General features: G+C 45.8%; 1 protein-coding gene and 1 pseudogene across 2 annotated transcripts in view; both read left to right on the forward strand.

Annotated features, from left to right (window-relative positions):
- Positions 1 to 19,385, forward strand: part of LOC144724331 (microtubule-actin cross-linking factor 1-like) — a 229,210-nt gene that overhangs the window by 45,250 nt on the left and 164,575 nt on the right. The window lies entirely within an intron of this gene.
- LOC144733214 (uncharacterized) lies at positions 207 to 17,239 on the forward strand (annotated as a pseudogene). The gene is made up of 4 exons (XR_013588325.1): positions 207 to 213; positions 779 to 975; positions 3,534 to 8,339; positions 9,024 to 17,239. The product of XR_013588325.1 is annotated as an uncharacterized LOC144733214 (transcript).

Genomic DNA, 19,385 nt, shown 5'->3' on the forward strand with positions numbered 1-19,385 from the left:
AAGTTGGTGTGAATGTTTCCTGTCGTTGTTTTGATTAGCAGTTGGCGGGGGAGGGGAGGTGGTGGTGGTGGTTTCTGACTTAACGCTACGGGTTTTTTGTTCTTGCAAAGTGCATGTGCGTGCGCGATTGGTGTTGGGCTTGGTGACAGAGAATGCCGGAGCTTGATCGCGCCTGCTGCTTATGGCACTAACGCTGCCTGATTGTGATGGACCGTGCTTTGGGTGTGGTGCGCTTGACCTCTGACCACGCAAAATTAGGAACGTCTTTCGTTCAATTTGACATTAATGTAAGCACTTATGCAAATATGACTTTTAAAAAATGTCGATGTTTTTTTTACGTAGCAAATTAGATTTTTTTGAATAATCGCCGAATACGTGCTGCAGTGAATTCAACGCAATCATCAGTATTTGCATGCGGGAAAGTGTTTTGAAGGTCAAAATGATGAGATGCCCTCTCCGGTCGTTGTTACCGTCGGTTACTGGCATGATTTATCTCCTTCGTGATGACCGAAGCCGGTTTTAATTTATGTTTCGTTTAATCTCCCATCACACAAGGTCATGACATTCTTTACCCATCACTGCCAGGTTTATGTTGTTTTTGTTTGTTTATTTATTTGTTTAAATGGATATGGCACTTCTGACATCTCCTTCTTGCTTTCTCATTTCATGAAAGAAAAAAAAACCTTCCTTCTTCGTACCTTGATATAAATGAAGTGGGCACCATAACAAACACAAAATATACGTGTGCATTTAAGCACTCGCCAAAACGATACTGAAGGGAAAAGATAAAAGTGTAGGGAGAGGGTTGTTGCTGCAATCAATTTACGATCATCTGACGTAAACCAAAGTGCATTTGAAACTCAAGTTTGTTACCTCTGTTATGAACCAGGTGAGGTTGCATCGAGTCTTCGACATACTTGCACCTTTTTGCATCTTGATTTGAAATGTGACAAGGCGCATGTACAGAAAATCCTGGCGAGCTGAATTGTGCAATTATATTGGAGCGTTCATCTTTTTTTAAAGGTTTCTGAGACAGGCATGAGAACGATTTTAAATTGCTGTGCATAACAGATGCATTGCAGGACAGGGCAAAGACCTTGGCAGTTTAGCATCGGACATGGCGGGAAAGCGTTGTAGAGGTGATTAGGATGAGGAGGCTGTGATGGGTGGGGCACGTCGCGTGCAGTATGGAGGAGGGCAGGTTACTGAGAGGCATTGGAGTGGCGTTGTGTTGCTGCCACCACAATGTGCCAGTAGTTTTTGTATTTTTTTGGGTTTCCCGATATTGTTCCATTCCTGTGTCCGGTGAAATCCAGCCGGGTGGCTCGGTTGTGAAAGAGCGCTTGGCCTCGTAGTTGCAGGGTTTCTGAATTCATATCCCATTTTTGTGGGGTTAAAAAAAATAGAAACTTGTACCTATGGATAGACACAATATGACAGTTTCACCGCTGGCTTAGGTCTGATGCGAGGTTGATTAGCAATCTACATTGACATTTGACTATGGTCTGTGAAGGCACATTTTATCAAAGTGTGACCAATACCTTTTAAAAAATATATGCATTTATAAAATACATGCACGGATATTTTTCAAAATATTTTGGGAACCTGTTGTCTTTCATGCCACTTTTTAAGTAATCGGTTTCGTTTGCGACCCAGGTTTTTGTTTTACATTTCAGTAAAAAAAACAATAGCTTAAAATTGGTTGCATTCTTAAGCGTGCAATTGGTTAATGAGTTCGGTATTTCTTTCTGGCGGGCACTGGGAGGTGATTGCTTTTTGATGAGTATTGGAAAGGGTCATTAGTGCCAGCGTGTACGGAAGGTCAATTTGTTCTGACCTTTTCAAAAATATCACAAGTCACACACTCGCGTATTATTTTAAAGCTTTGATGCTGGAAACAGCCACCTGTGCTCTTGAAAATGTATTTAAAATAAAATAGATGGAGTAATTACTGACAAGAATAAACAGCTGGGTTTTCTGACCCTTTTGCAGTGTTTTAGCAGTTTTGTTTCTCTTCTGCATTCAGCACAATGAATATAAATTTAACTGTGTACTCAGTTAAATTTATCAATCAAGAAAATGGCACAAACCAATAAGAACATGCAGGCAATGTACTCAACCCTACAACATATCTCGATATTCCTACTATAAAATTTACCTGTCCTTTTTAGTTTTTAAATGTGCCTTTTTTACTCTCGACTCCTCTGGAAATCTGCCTGCGCTCTCTGCGAGTGCTAAATCGAGTTTTGCGTGTCGCCTGTGTGTGCTTGTAACATTCCTCTCGGCGCAAAGACAAAGCGAGCGACACTGTGGTAACAATAAATGCACACCCTGCGGGGCCTCAAGACTCTGTCCTGTGTCCTCTTTTGTCAGGGTTCTGGGGCTGTGTGGATGCACTCTGCGCAGCCGGTGGAATTATTTCTTCCTCTCCGTTAACCGTCTTGGGGGGGGGGGGGGGTGAAAAAAATCGATGCATGGAACTCTCGTTTGGTTCTTCATTCTCTCAAAGGGACGATGCTTCTTTTTAGACACCTTCCGTGTATCGATCCCGCTGCTGCGTTTTCGCGAACTCTTCGTTAGACGCTTTTACCGTACTTACAAAAAATCACACACATGACAGGCAAGTGTTGGAATGAGTTTCATAATGGCATGTATCTACCCAGAAAAAGCTTATGGAATATCAAGGCTCTTTTCATAAAAGTGCTACATTGGGATGATTGGTTAACACCTAGTTTAGCTCACAAGCTCAGATGCGTTCCAAGCATATTCATTCTGATTTGGTTGTAGGCCAAATCACGGGAGTCAATTACATGCAATGCTCATTATTAAACGAACATGTGGAACTCATTTATATATTATTGAGCCCCTTAAGCTGCCTTTATAAATGACATTCAAATGGATGATCACTCAATGGGGTTCAGATAGATGTAGCTGAAATTAAACTCTGTGGAAATGTCATCACAAAATGCTCCCCTTCGGTATGTCGAAGATACTTCACCTATTCTTCAAAGAGCTTGCGTGTCTGTCGAGCCTGCTGGTGTCAATCAAAGGCCTTCTGCTGTTTGTGTGTTGCTGCCTCCTCAAGATTCAGCCTAAAACTTTTCCTTCGGATACTTCCTGCAGTGTTCTCTCAGCTGTCACTTCAAACTGCTGTCTTCCTAAAGCAAGTGCCATATCGGTTTTGAAAGGGGGAAAAAGTAAACTATGAAAACAACAAAACAAAAATGACAATAAAACACTGGAAGGGGTGAAACAATCTCTAACCCAGTTTAAAAAAAGCATGAAATGTCCTTGTTGTGATGTTTGGGTTTGCCAATAACACGCTAAATCATATTAACGAATGCTACCCTAAATTGAGTGGACCTTGGATGCTTTTGTAACCTTCGGTGCCTGGCATTTGTTGTGGCTTCAGTTTATGACCTCAAAACACAAACCTGGTGATATATTCAAGGCTTTATTGCAGAAAATGAGGGCGCGCAATGCATCAACGTCGCTCACCGTGTGAAATATCTCGTGCCACTCCATGTACATAGAGGCAAGCAAAACAGCTGAGCCAGCAGCCGCAGCAACAACAGCTGCAGCAACAGCAACAGCTGCAGCAGCAACACAGCGAAGCGCAGGATGCCCTCCGACGCCTTGCCGACATTCAAGACGAACTGGAGCGCCAACGCCAAATCTCAGAGAACTACGCACGTGGCAAGGCCCAGGCAGAAGAGGAGGCAGACCGCCTTAGGCAGCAGATCCATCACGACGCCAGCAAGCGGCGGTCCTATGCCGAGGCTACGTCATCCCAGAAGGAGGCCCTGGACCAGCAGGTGGTGGAACTGCGGCAGAGCTCGAATGCTGAGGTTCGCCGACAGGCTGCCCTGGTAAATGATGCCGTGAGCCAGAGGAAGCAGGTCGAGGAAGAGATCCTCATAATCCGCATGGAGCTTGAGAGGGCCTCCCGCCGTAAGGATGAGGCGGAGGATGAGCTGGACGCCCTCCGAGCCAGAGCAGAGGAGGCCGAGAGACGGCTGAAGGCCGCCGAGCAAGAGACTGCCAAATACCGTCAGCTGGCCGAGACGGAGGCTCGGCGCAAGGAGGAAGCCGAGGCGGAGCTCAAGAAAAAAATAGCGGCCGAACAAGAGGCTGCAAGTCAGAAGAGAGCGGCCCTTGCTGAGGTAGAGAGACTCAAGAAGATCGCTGAGGAGGCCCAGAATAGAAAGCAGCAAGCGGAAGAGGAGGCAAAGAGGCAGATCGCTGTTGCTCAGGAGGCGTTCCAGAAGAGTGCAGAGGCTGAGATCCAGGCCCAGAAGGCCACCTTTGTGGAGCTGCAACAAATGCAGCAGGAGGAACAGACAATGATTGTGGACTTGAAGAGGGAGGCAATGCTACGCAAGAAGGTTGCAGACGACGCAGAAAGGGCCCAGGCGACCGCCAAGGCTGAGCTTGAGATGTGGATGCAAAAAGCACAGGAGGCCTTGGAGCAGAAAAATAAGGCCGAGGAATTGGCGCGAGAAAAAAGCCAGGCTCAGCAGGAAGCCGAGAAACAAAAAGCAGCAGCTGAGCGTGAGGCTAAAGCCCGGGGTGAAGCCCAGCAACTGGCGCAGAAGCAGAAATCGCAGGCTGAGGACGAGCTGGGTAAACAGCTCAAGCTTTCCGAAAAGACCACGCAGCAGAAGCAACAGGCAGAACAGGAGGTGAAGAGACTGCTCATACTCATGCAAGACTCGGAGCAGCAGAAGTCGCTGCTTGAAGACGAACTTCAGAGGCTTAAGGCCGAGGTGGCTGAAGCGATAAGGCAGAAGACCTTGCTGGAGGAGGAGCTGGCCAAAGTCCGATCACAGATGGACGAACTCATTAAGCTTCGGTTCAAAGTAGAAGAGGAGAACCAGCTGAAGGCAAATGCTGAAAAAGAGAAGACTGATAAGATTCTTGAGGAAGAAGCCGCCAAGATGAAGCATCTTGCAGAGGAGGCGGCTCGCCTCAAGAAGCTGGCTGACGAGGCCATGCAGCATCGGCGAATAATGGAAGAAGAGACTTCCCGGCAGCGTGCGGAGGCAGAGAAGGTGCATAAAGAAAAATTGCTCATCATTCAGCAGGCCAGCCAACTTAAGGATGATGCAGAGAGAGTGCTGCAAGAACAAGCGGAGGAGAACGAGCGGCTGAGACAGCTGGCAGAAGGGGAAGCCAAGCAAAGGAAGCTCCTCGAAGAGCAAGCTGCACAGCAAAAACAGGCTATTGAGGTGGAGATGGCCGAAATCCAGAAGCACTCAGAGCTGGAGATTCAGAGGCAAAAGCTCTTGGTCGAGGAGACCATTTTTCAGAGACGACAAATTGAGGAGGAAATCCATATCATCAGGGTGAATTTTGAAAATGCCTCCAAGGGAAAGGCAGATCTGGAAAAGCAGCTGCAAAAACTTCAAGTGGCAACGGAGGAGACAACTCGCCTGAAAGAGAAAGCAGAAGGGGAGGCCGCACAACTGAAGAAGCTTGCTCAGGAAGAAGCCATGAAGAAAAACGAGGCAGAGCAAGTCGTTCAGAAAAAAGTTCAAGCTGAAAAGCTTGCTGCAAGTCAGTTCCAGGTTGCTCAGGAAGAGCTGGAGCAATTGAAAAGAAAAGCGGAGGAAGCACTTGTGCTGAAACAGAAGGCAGAGGATGAGGCGGCCAAAAGAGTTAAACTAGCAGAGGATGCTGCACAGAAACGTCTGGCAGCAGAGGAGAAGGCCCGCCTTGCCGCACTGGCTGAGAAGGACGCAGAGTTCAACAAGGTTCGGCAGCAGGACGAGGAGATGTTGACCAAACTCAGGGATGAGGCGGAGTTGGCACGGAAGGCCGCAGAAGAAGCAGATCAGGCAAGACTGGCCGCCGAGCAGGAGGCAAACAACCTGCGCAAGCAAGCGGAGCAGGTGTTCTTGCTGCAGTCTCAGGCGGAAGAAGATGCGCAGCTAAAAGCCCTTTTGCAGGCGGAGGCCGAGAGGCTGAGGAAAGAGGCCGAGAATGAGGCCGCAAAGAGAGCTCGTGCCGAGCAAGAGGCCCTCAACTTGAAGCAGCTCGCCGAGGAAGAGTTCGAACGACAGAGGCTGCTGGCGGAAAATATAATGGAGCAGAAGGAATCGGCAGAAAACGAACTTGCAAAAATGCGACATTTGCTTAAGAAAACGCAGAAGCAAAAAGGTCTGCTTGAAGAAGAACTCAATCGATTGAAAGTCCAAGTAATGGAAGCCATTCAGCAAAAAAGCTTGGTGGAAGATGAACTGGCTGAGGTGAAGGCCCAAATGGAAGATCTCCTGAGGCTAAAAGGCAAGACTGAAGAGGAAAACCGGCAGAGAGCCACAGCAGAGTCTCAGAACATTCAGAAGATCTTAGAGGAAGAGGCCACAAAGATGAAAAGCCTTGCTGAGGAAGCCTCTAAGCTGCGTGCAAAGAGTGAGGAAACTGGCAAATTGCGGCAACAGGCTGAGGAGGAGCTGGCCAAACAGAAGGCCCTCGCTGATCGTCTCGCACAAGAGAAAATGCAGGCAGTGGAAGAAGCCAACAAACTTCGCGCAGATGCTGAAGTGGAAGCTGAACAACGTAGACTTCTTGAGGAGCAGTCAGCCCAGCAGAAAAGGGCGATCGAGGAAGAGATGGCAAAAATCCAGAAGCAGTCTGAAATTGAACTCCATCGTCACAAAATAATGGTTGAGGAGACTGTATTGAATCGCCGGCAGATTGAGGAAGAAATACGCATAATCAGATTGGAGTTTGAAAATGCGTCTAGAGGTAAACAAGAGCTTGAAGCACAGTTGCAGGTAATTGTAAAGGAGGCAGAAGAAACAGCACAACTTAAGAAAAAAGCTGAAGATGAAGTAGCCCAATTGAAAATGGTGGCTCAAGAGGAAGCCGTGAAGAAGAAAGAGGCAGATGAGGTCGTTCATCAGAAATTTGAGGCTGAAAAGCTTGCAACGAGTCAGTTCCAGGCTGCTCAGGAAGAGTTGGAACGTCTCAAGAAAAAGGCGGAGGAAGCTCTCGCCCTGAAGCAGAAAGCGGAGAGTGAAGCCACTAACCAGGTCAAGCTCGCAGAGGATGCTGCGCAAAAACGTCTGGCGGCAGAGGAGAAGGCCCGCCTTGCCGCACTGGCTGAGAAGGACGCAGAGTTCAACAAGGTTCGGCAGCAGGACGAGGAGATGTTGACCAAACTCAGGGATGAGGCAGAGTTGGCACAGAAAGCCGCAGAAGAAGCGGACCAGGCGAGACTGGCCGCCGAGCAAGAGGCAAATAACCTGCGCAAGCAAGCGGAGCAGGTGTTCTTGCTGCAGTCTCAGGCGGAAGAAGATGCGCAGCTAAAAGCCCTTTTGCAGGGGGAGGCCGAGAGGCTGAGGAAAGAGGCAGAGAACGAGGCCGCAAAGAGAGCTCGTGCCGAGCAAGAGGCCCTGAACTTGAAGCAACTCGCCGAAGAGGAGTTTGAGCGACAGAGGCTGCAGGTGGAAAAAATATTACAACAAAAAGCAGAGGTGGAAAAGGAGTTTAACAACATGCGTGCACTCCTGCAAAAAACCGAGCATCAAAAATCTCTCCTGGAGGATGAACTGAACCGACTCAAACTCGAAGTTGCAGAGACAACCAGACAGAAACAATTGGTGGAGGAGGAACTTGCATTACTCAAAGCCCAAATGGAGGAGCTCCTCAGGCAAAAAAACCAGGCTGAGGAAATGAACAGATTGCATGCACTGTCTGACTCGCACAACATGCAAAAGGTCTTGGAGGATGAAGCACACAAAATGACACTTCTTGCCGAAGAGGCCACTCGCCTTCGATCAAAGGCTGAGGAGTCCACGAACTTGCGGCAGCAGGCCGAAGCTGAGCTGGTGAAACAGAGGGCCCTGGCGGAACAGCTGGCCCAGGAAAAGAAGCAAGCCATCGCTGAGTTCAACCGACTTCAGTCTGAATCGAGCAAGGAGGCTCAGAAGCTTGTCAAAGATCGCCAAAAGATTGAGCAGCAGCTGGAGAGCGAGACCCAGGCCTTTCAGCGGACCTTGGAGGAGGAGCGGCGCAGGCAGCAGGAGGCGTCATCCGAGGCGGACCGTCTAAGGCAACACATCGAAGAGCTGACCAAGGAACGAGCAAAGGCCCAGGAAGAGGCCATTCGAGAGAAGGCCCAGGCAGAGGAAATTAGTCAGCAGAGGCTCGAGGCAGAGAAGCAGGTTCTCCTGAAGGTGAAGCAGCTGCAGGAAACGGAGGTAGACAACCGAAGCGAGAAGGAGCTGAAGATGGAGAGTGAGGTGGTCAAACTGAGGTGCTTCATCGTCACACTGGAGCAAGAGAAGGAGAGGCTGAGACAGGAGGCGGAAAAGTTTCATATTCAAGCTACACAGGTATTGAGCATTCATTAATCATTAAAATAAAGGTAGTTTCAAAAAAATAACAAACAAAAAGTGTATAAATGTAATACCATATAGAGTTTTAAAAGCTGCAGGGTTTTTTTCTGAAAACAAAACACACTTTGGCTTTTTCTTGGTTCTTAAAACCTCAGTAAACGCAACGTCAGTAAACGCAAATAAATGCTCTGGGAAGTTATCTGTAATGGTCATCACACTGCACTGCCGACGGATCGGTTGAAACAGTTAGCAAGTTTATTAAATCCCTCCCGCTGTCTCGTCGGCAGGATAGATGGATATAGTCAATTGGCAGGTCGCTTGTGTGGTGTGGCAAAGCATCGATACTGCCACCAACGTCTGGCCAGTGCGGAAGATTAGAAGCCAAAATTACAGAACCTACTTTAGATCTCCCACGAGTGAAAGCCCTTCTGCCAGCAGTAGCATGAGAGAGTATTTTCAGGGCTGCACCTTTACCTTTTGAGGAAATCTCAGTTATCTTCGTGATAATAAATTCTGCAGCTAAAGGATAGTATTTTCAGTCTTTAAAATTATAAACCGAGTCTATGTATTTATTGATTAAATAAACACTTTTTGTATGTTTTTTATGCTCACACATAAATAAGCTTTATATATTTATTGATTTAAGTGGTGCTGTTTGATTAACAGTAACTTCCTTTGTAGGTGACTCCACAAGAGACCACTACACACCCCAAGGAAGTCGTGATTTTTCAGAGGGAGTATCTTCAAGACAGCGCCTCTCAAATGGATGAGAACGAAGCTCTCTTGCTGAAGCAGAAGTTTCTGGACGAGGAGAAGGCCCGGCTCCAGAAGATGTATGAAGAGGAGCTCAGGAAAACTAAAGCTCAGCTGGAGGCCGAGGCCAAAATACGCCACCAGCAAGAAGAAGAGAATGTTCAGCTGAGACTTCAGATGCAGGAAGCTCTGCTTCAGCAGCAGCAGCAGCAACGTGAGCCTCCGATGTATCAGCTGCAGCAGCAGAGCAGTCCTGGCTTCGAAAGGGAAGTCATTGACATGCTGGAGCAACAAAGAATGCAAGCAGAGGCGGACAAGCTGCGTGCTGAACAGGAGAAGGACGAGCTTCTAAAAAAGCTCAGGGAGCTTGAGGAAAACCATCAGAGGGTGGAGCTTGAAAGGAAGCTTGAGATGGAGCGGCTTGACCAGAGAACAAAACTCGAGCTGCAGAAGATGGAGGAGCAACGGAGGGTCGACCTCCAACAGATGGAGGAACGCAAGATAATTGAGTTTCAGGAGATTGAAGAGCTCAAGAGAGTGGAACTTCAGAAGATTGAGAAGCAGAGATTGTTGTTACAAATGGAGGAAGAACGAAGGCGGCTTGAGCTTGAGCATCAACAATTGCAAGTGCAGAACATGGGTGGACAGAACCATAGCAATGGCGGGCTAGAATTGAGCGTTTCTACTAGTGTTGCTGCCAATGCCCCCAGCATCACAGTAACCGATTACAATGCTGCTGCTGCCGCCCCAGAGACAGAAATAACATACACTTACACGATTGAAGATGCCAAAAAAGCTCTGGAGGATGAGGTAGTAGAGATCCCAGTTGGAGATATGGCCGGGAAAAAGATGACCGTTTGGGAGGTCCTTTACGACACCAACTTGATTGGTGATGAGAAACGCAATGAGCTGATTGTGCAGTATCGCACTGGAAAGATCACCATCAAGCGCATCATCATAATAATCATCGAAATCATTCAAGACAGGGAGCTCATTCGCACAGGGAAGAAGGAGGTCACCTTCAAGGGCCTGCGTCGCCAGGTCACCCTGAGCGAGCTACTCAATTCCAACATATTGACCACGGAGATGGCAAAGCAGCTCAGGGAGGGATCGAGATCAATAGACGAGGTCTCAGGCACTATCCGAGGGTACCTTGAAGGCACAAGCGGCATTGCCGGTTTGTACATTGAAGCGACAAGGGAGAAGCTTCCATTGTACAGTGGCATAAAGCGGGGATTCTTACGGCCTGGCACAGGACTAGTGTTGATGGAGTCGCAGGCAGCAACAGGCTATATGATTGATCCTGTGAATAACATGAAGATGTCTGTCGATGAGGCAGTGAAAAGGCGACTGGTTGGTCCAGAATACCTAGACAAACTTCTCTCTGCAGAGCGTGCTGTGACCGGTTACATTGATAAGTTTTCTGGTGAAGTCATGTCTCTCTTCCAAGCCATGAAGAAAGGGCTGATAATCAAGGAGCACGGCATCCGCCTTTTAGAGGCGCAGATCGCCACGGGAGGCATCATTGACCCACAGGCCAGCCACCGTATTCCCGTGGAGATGGCCTACACGCGAGGGCTCTTCGATGAGGAAATGAACCAAATTTTGCTCGATCCCAGTGACGACACCAAGGGATTCTTCGACCCAAACACTGAAGAAAATCTCTCTTACTTGGACCTGTTTCAGCGCTGCATCAAAGACCCCGCCACAGGGCTTTCTCTTCTGCCAATCAAGGAGAAGAAAAAAGAGCGGAAAATGTCCTCCAAATCGTCCGTGAGGAAGCGCAAAGTTGTCATCGTTGACCCAGACACCAACGAAGAGTTGACAGTTTACGAAGCTTACAAGAGGAAGCTGATTGACCATCAGACCTACATCCAGCTGTCCGAGCAAGAGTGCGAGTGGGAGGAGATCACAACCACAACCGGCGATGGTGTCGTGTCCTCCATTTTGGTGGACCGACGCACAGGCCGCAGTTTCAGCATTGAGGAGGCCTTGAAGAAGGGAGTGATTACGCAGAGCACCATGACTCAGTATCGTTCGGGAAAGCTCGCAATCACAGAGCTCGCTGACGTCTTGTCTGGAAAGTTGACCTCGAGCAGCAGCACAGACTATCACTCCAGAATGACCACCCTCAGCACCAGCAGCAGCAGCAGCAGTTCCATTATACCAGGCAGCCCAATGCTTAGCCCAGATCCCAGCCGGGTTCTGGGCATGTGGAACGATCCTGTTGAGGAGACACAACCAGTAGGCGGAATCTTGGATAACCAAAAGCTTGAAAAAATCTCCATCTACGAAGCTTTGCAGCGCAAGCTGGTGGACAATTTCACTGCCCAGAGGCTACTGGAGATTCAAGCATGCACAGGAGGTATCATCGACCCAACCACTGGGAGGCGATACAACTTAAGGGATGCCGTCACATACGGCCTTCTGGACAATCGTTTAATTCAGATGGTGTCCGTTGCCGAGAAGGCCTTCACTGGCTACGAAGACCCCATTACAAAGATGAAGGTGCCAATCATGGTGGCAATGAAGAAAGGGCTGATCACCTATGAGTCAGGCCGCCGTTTTCTGGAGGCTCAGTACCTTACGGGTGGCATCGTGGACCCGGGCACTGGGCAGCGCACATCCCTGGAAGACAGCGTCAACAGGGGCCTGGTGGATCTCGTTCTGGTGCAGAAACTCCGCGACATCAATGCACACTTCAAGTACCTCACGTGCCCAAAGAGCCGCACACGCATGTCCTACAAGGAGGCAATGGACCGGTGCATGGTGGATTCGGAGAGTGGAGTCCGGCTGCTGGAGGCCAGCGGCGTCATTGGCATCAGCGGAGGCTTGGGCTCTGCATACGGCTCGCAATCAGGCTCGCGTTCGGGCTCCAGGCCCGGCTCGCGAAGGGGAAGTTTCGATGCGGGCGTAGGCCAGGGCCTCATGGGGTTCGGATCTCCGATGAGTTTTTCGTCTGGCAACGCTTCTGGGTACACGTCGTACTCGTACACGCGTCGTTACTAGGCCTCGCTTCGGCCGTCTCTTGCCTTGTGTCACTACAGACTGTGTGGGTGTTTGTTCACTAAAATTTGGCTTAAAAAAGGTGCGTAAAGCGAGCAGTGTAATGACCCAGAAAAAAATTTGTGTTTTTTTGTAAACCACTGGTATATTTTTAATGATGGGATTTCAATGTATGCTTTAGCACAGATATAAGATTACATAAAGGAACACCAGCACTGTGGTTTGCATAATGACATATCAAGTACAGTAATAACTTTATACGAAAGGTGCTTTCACATGGCTTACATACTACCAATGCCAAAGCTGAATACCAAAGTAAAATACAGTTAAAAACGAATATCAATTTATCCCAAAGAAAAAAAATGTTTTTATATTTAGCAATACTCTATAGATATAGTGTAGTGAGCTCCATTTGAGGCTAACCAGCAGATGTAGTTGAACAATAATCTGTAGTAATTTAGTACGTACAGTAATTTTAACATGACATGAAAGTTTGATTGCCAAAATGATTACTGCAGTGTTACTCACAGTTATAGACAATTACGAGAAGAGTACAGCGATTTATTATTGGAAACGTGTCATAACTATACTTGTAACTAAATCACTTGGCAATAAGTGCCAGTTACTGTATACTCTACTAAAGTATCGTGGTGCAAAGCAAGAGCGAAAACGGATATATGGTCCTGTACTGTATTTGCTCACACTAAAACGTTACCTTTATTTACGTACTGTTTTCAGTAGTTTTATTTTAATGTGTGCTATATGCATATTGTAGGGCTGACTAAAACAATGTATCTTCAGAAGACACTCTTCAACTAATATGCACTTGTTGCAAAAATAGCAATTAATTGTGGAATTTTATTTAAAGATTTGTTTTTTGCTGAGTGACTATCGTGTATTTTAACTCCTCCACTAGGCCCCGAGCATGTTGTTGCAGTGCACTGTTCCCAGTGGCGGTTTCATGGAAGAATATTTTGTCGTATCAAGGTGGCTCTGTGGGGCAGTGGTAGTGATTGTGGTCGTGCCATTGATGAAATGGAACGGAAGAGCCACTGCCACGTACAGTAGTGGCATTTGCCTCCACTTTTCAAGTTGGGAATTGGTAAAAAGCCACAAACACTACACCGTACTCTCGCTTGAAATTGCAACTTAAAAGTCTGATGATACACTTAATTAAATGAATTTGTTAAACGTAGGACGAGAGACCCAGTGGAAATGGTTGGGAAAATGAATTGTCCTTATGTTAGAATGTTACAGACGGACAAAGCGTGCTGCTGAAGTTTACGTGATTTTCCCCAATGCTAAAATAATCTGTAAAGTTAGTCAGATTATTTGGTGATACTGATTTGGCAGTGGTGTGCAAACACAAACAACAAACGTTTAAACACATTCGTCAATAACGCTGTGGCCTTTAAAGGAAAAAGTATATTATCGGTGATGCTACTTTGCCGATTGTATGTTTCTCCTTTTAAGGTCGCAGTGTTATTGACAACTGTGTTAAGTTTATTGTAAATGTGGTGGCCTACTAGTAATTGTAGGGGTCAAATGAACAGATTTATATATGCCATGATATATAATGGGGATCCTTTATAGGCATCATTCATTATTAAATAATTATAATTGGACAACATTTTAAATGTGGTTGAATTTTGGAGTTTTATAAAAGATGAATTGTGTGCCAAAAAACTGATAGGTTTGAGGGATCTTAATCAGCATATAGCAGAACTGTTGTAAACAACCACAGCTGGGATGTTCTCGAACGCTTGGGACTTTCTCAAATCTCGATACAATGTGTCTTCAACACCATGACGAACATGCTGAGGTTTATACGGTAAAGTTGTATCCCTGGGATACAGAAAGCCAGAACATATGGGAAGACGAATATATTTGACACAACTGAAAGAGGGGAGAACTGCAACTATAAGCATTGTCTTAAAGTTGTGTATTGTAAGTGTAGACTGACAAAAACCCTGAGACATTTAATGAAAACTTGCAGATTTCCCAGGACCAGCTTCCTCAAAGATTGGATAATCCGGGGAAAGCCTGGCTAAGATGGCAACCCTCCTGCCAAGTGTGCCTTTAGTTTCACAGACCTATCTCAACTTTGTCGTCCACTTCTAAGTGATTTAATTACACATGATACTACCACAGAGACCCTGTAAATTCACAGCTCTTTGCCTATCAAGTTGCTGGATGAAGGCCTCCCCATGATGCAAAGCCATCAGGGTTTGTTTCACCATACTTCACCACATTAGGCAACGTGGGCTTGCTGCGAGTGGTGGTGCAGGAACGGGTCAGATACCACTTGCCCATGACCGGGAATTGTACTTAAGTCTTTAGCACCGTGCACTAACCACAGCGCTCTATATTGACATTGATTCTTACACGTATGACCCAGTGCATGTATCACGAGCTTACGAATCGATATTAGTATCATTGAATTGGTGCATCATTACGAATGGACTGATGGGACCCACTTGGGTGTTGCCTAATTCACCCCTGCTCCCTCGGTCCTCATGGTCTACAAAGTTACAAACCACCGGTGTGGAAATGCCGAAAGCCATCAATGCCTAATCATATATTTGTTTTGCCTTCAATCTTATAAAAACTCCAGGCTTAATATTACTTTGAGATTACTTGCTGTGTATAGTTTACAAATGCATGCTGCTTAAATATATCTCGGTGGTCTATAATGATACTCGTAATACAGTAATACACTGTTTAATGTTTTTCTTTTTAAAAATAAATCTAATTTTCAGTATTTACCACTACAAGGGAAAAGGGGATCTTTGTGAGGAGGATCTTAAAGACACTTTGTTGAGTGTTATATCAAATGGGACACGCTTGAGAGATGATTGGAAACGAATTCACGGATGATGTTGGGATATTTACTGAAGTTTTCGTGGCTGTGCTGTATGGCTCTCTGACACGTTTTCGAGTTGTTCCGCGCATTGTATACCACGGTATCTGACGTTTCCTGAAGAAGCTGCCAGTACATTGGGGGCGAAACGTCAGACATCGTGCAGAACAGCACGTGGCACGACCCGAAAACAGAGTTCAGGGAGATCAGTATCACACGGTCAGGAATAAAGTAACAAACTAAATCATAGTTATTTTTTGAAGCATATTCATTAGTCGATAGACAAAAACATGTATTACTCAGCCATATAAATATGGCTAAATAGAACAAGCGTGCATGGTACAGCTACGAGGGTACACTTTGCATGTTTACGCATCTTCCTATAGGGCTTATGTTACTTTGCAAATGCTGTTACGCTGTTTTTTCAAATTGATTTATTTTTGTTCGATCATTTATATTGGTGCCTGTTAATTTTAACCGCATTGCTAGTGTGCGAAAACAAATAAGCACATTACAAGTGAAATGCAAATGGTAAGACTGGCATAGAGGAAGTAGATGTCACGATACAAATTGATTTGATGCTGGGCAATTATTCAGTCATGAACATGTTATGAAATCATGTTCATACCATATCAGAGCACACTCCACTTGGAGTGGGTAAAAGCATATATAACCAGACTGTCCGTTCTGTATAAATAATGCAAAAAAAGTATGTATTAAACCTTCTGGGCATCATCAGCAGTAAGACGTATGCAAAAAATGGTCCACACTTTTCTTGCTTCAAAAAATGCGGCTTGATAATATTGGTCTGGAAAGCCAATAGGGATATGGCTAAAACGTAGATGTTTTTGTGATGACACAGAATGGAGTTATGCTAATGCATGCGTTTACCCATAATGCTTCACGGCAACGCATACTTTCTATTTTTAAAAGATACCATTAGTTGGTATACATTTACAGTACAATATTTCCCTCAACTAGCATAGCCAAGTGATACCTAACATCGGGATGGTTCCACATTGGCTTTAAAAAAAATGTTGTTGCATACGAGCATTGGTTTGAAGGAAGGCTCAACCCAAAGCCAAATAGTTCTCAACTCATAATTTTCAAATTATTCAGCCACTTTTTAAGTGCCGCACGACTGCGATGTAGTCAGCCGGCTCCTTGATCACTCTTCTATTGCTGCTACTAAGGTCACTATTCCCATGATTCCATGAACTTCACTCGGATTCTTCTACCTGTGTTCAGTTACCCGGTCTACTAGACTGACTGTGTTTGGATCACCCACACAGTTCAACCGCTATACTGCATGCCACAACACTTATCTTTTCTGCTTCTTTTCTCGCACTGCTCAACTTCGGAATTCTCTCCCACATCGTCTCTTTCGCCGAAAGCGTGCATGGCCTTCCGCGATTCAACAAACGTATTAGCCAATGTCCATTTACACCTTCAATAGTGCAGTCTGTTGCTGGTCGCTTGCCATTTTGAGGCCTTTTCGTCTTTGCCCGGCAACTGCGATTTAAAAAAACAAAATGTGATATTACCGTGGATGTGATGTGCATTGCATTCTGGGAGCCGGAATTTCAAATACATCGCAGTGCAGCAGTGAGTGCATACCTATGTTTGATCAATTTGAAATGAACATGTGTTGATAACTTGAGTCACAATGGCTGATTTGAGAAGTGAATCGGTAATTATTCTAAACGAAGCAGAAAAGTTTTAAACCAGCACATTACTCCGGGTGGATGTTTTTTTGTTTCGGAATGAAATATAAATGACACCTGATCGCATTTTGGATTGCGTCTTCCTTTGTAGATAGGTGGTCATCGGCCACAGGGTCTCGTGATGGTACTCCAAACGTTTACATTCACACACCACGGCTCGTAGATAACAAGACTCATGGGACAAGCTTTAGAATACCACTCATTGCATGGCTTAAAAAGGCACATAAGGGACCCATTTTAAAACCATATTCCATGATACCAATAGGCATTCATTAACATAACCATTCGATCATCTACATATTCACGTTTCTTGTTTTCTTGCAAATTTGTTCTCTGCGGTTTTTATTTGTTAACTGTACGTTGTGTTATGAGCTTATTAAAAAAGAATAGCCGAGGTCTGTTATTTTAAAGGCATTTACTACTGACATAAAGACCAACTGAATGCAGCTCGCCAATTTTAATCATTCGTTAATGCATTTTATTTTCTCATTTAAAAAAAATATATATTTTAGTCTTTCGCTTTTTAATAAAGACTTGTTTTATTTGAATGCAAACCGAGTGGCTTCCGTGTGCACCATCTATTTTGAGTGTTTTGTTCTCTCTGGTTTTGTGTTTGTCTTATTTTGGTCTCCACATTGCATCGTTTGGCAGCATTCTTTAGAATTCCATTCGGTTATTTTACGTGGCTCCGCCGGTCGATCGTGTGGCTTGCAATCGGAAAGTTGCAAGTTCAAATCATGGGAGGGGGTCAACTCAGCCCATCCATCATACCTCTGGGGGTCGGGAAAATAAGTACTGCTTTGTGCGGAAGTCAAGAGTGATTGGTCGTATGCAGAGACTCGCCCCTGCCATAGGTATGTGGAATTCCATCGCTAGCTTTACAGGGATTGTGACCAAGAGGCTGAGCACTGTCTCAATGCTCATTTGTACAGAAAATCACTCTGCCAATTAACTTTTTCTGATAAAATCACATTCAATGTTCATCACACTCAAGAACCATCCCCTAATTGTTGCGCACACTGTACATATTTACCACACACAAAATGTACTATTAAAAGTAACGGGCAAAAGCATCTTTGGATTAACACGTAGGCTTTCGTGACCAATATTCATAATAAAGGTTTTTAGGTTAGATCACATAAGTATACATGTGTCGAAACTCTCCACCACCCAACATGGTCAATCAGTAAGGGATTTGTCACGTAAACAAAACGCCAAATAGTTACCGCTGCAACCCGCCGTTGTGTTGAAGAGTGAATCCACAACATTTACAATCTTAGTGCGACGTTTCGCTGGTAATTACATCCAGCATCAACGGGCAAATCGCCCGTACTCAGATTGTGAATGTTGTGGATTCACTCTTCAACACACCGGCGGGCTGAAGTTGGAACTATTTGACAAAAACCTTTATTGCGAAGAGCATCTTTCATCGAAAACTAAATTAACATTGGAGCCGTCTTTTTTCGACAGAATTTGTTTAAGCAGGAAAACCCGAAACTGGATTTGACTTTCTGAGGCTCATCAGCCTGTTAAACGTCATACCGTTGTTTTTGCCTGATGTTGTAGGCAAGAGTTACCCACGAGCACCGTTGGTTTTATTCAGCAACATTGCGGTGTAATCAGAGCCGGCCCTAGACCTTTGGGGGCCCTAAGCAAAATTTGGTTGGAGGCCCCTTTGATGTATGATTTTTTTCACCCACTAGCTAGCAGTGACTCTAGGGGGCCCTCTGCTGGCCACGGGGCCCTTTGCAATTGCAAGGGTCGCTTAGTGGCTGGGCCGGCTCTGGGTGTAATTAGAGGTTAAAGGTAGATGTGCAGCCCTGCTATTGCTTTATTACGTCAATGTTGGCAGAAAGGCCTCGATTTAAAGAGGAAGCTCCAGACGGGTCGCTCCTGGAGGGTAATTCGCGAACTCTTCCACGCTCGCGTAAAATACCCAGTTATAAGTGCAGATATTAATGTTTCTGGCATATGAATGCCAAAGGATATAAAAGCACTTTTACAAACAACACGTAAAATTCAGAACATTAAGGGTGGAAACAGCAAATGGGGGGACAGATGAAAAAAAGAGCCACAAACGAGAAAATGCTGGAAAATTGAAATGTCAACGAGCACACAGACAAACATCCCCCGTATAGCCTCAACAGACTTTAGAGGCAAGTGCTGTTAGTGAGCACTTATAAAGGCTGGCACAGCACACAAGGGGGTGGGTGGCCAACTCACGCCCGGCCGCCTTTATCTCCCTAGTGGCAATGTTTACACATCAGGTACTCATTTGAGGCTGAGTCGACCTAGGGTCACTGGCGTCCTCACTGATGTTGGCCGCGAGCCGAAATCGAACGGGGGTCGCCAAGTTTCGTAGCGCAGCGCATTCAATGCTACACTACAGCTCCCCACACACGTGCGCTCACACACACACAGATGACATCTTGTGTTGCACCACCAGGTCGTGTGTGGAGGGGTGAAGTGTTGAGTATTCCCACATCTTCCAAAATCTCTGGCCAGCGGTGAAGAGTCGGCTCCATACCCTACAGAGAGGTTCTACAGAGCTCCCTCTAGTGAAGAAGACCCTCATGCCAGCATTGGCGTCGGTACGACATTGCAGGGTTTCGCCATTATCCTTTTACCATATTCCTACACTTACAATTACAGTCCAGTATTATATTGCCCAGCGTGAAACCATTCAGCCGACATCATAGC

The sequence above is a fragment of the Lampetra planeri genome, chromosome 2 (genome assembly GCF_965212315.1).
Source record: "Lampetra planeri chromosome 2, kcLamPlan1.2.h2, whole genome shotgun sequence".
Lineage (NCBI taxonomy): Eukaryota > Metazoa > Chordata > Hyperoartia > Petromyzontiformes > Petromyzontidae > Lampetra > Lampetra planeri.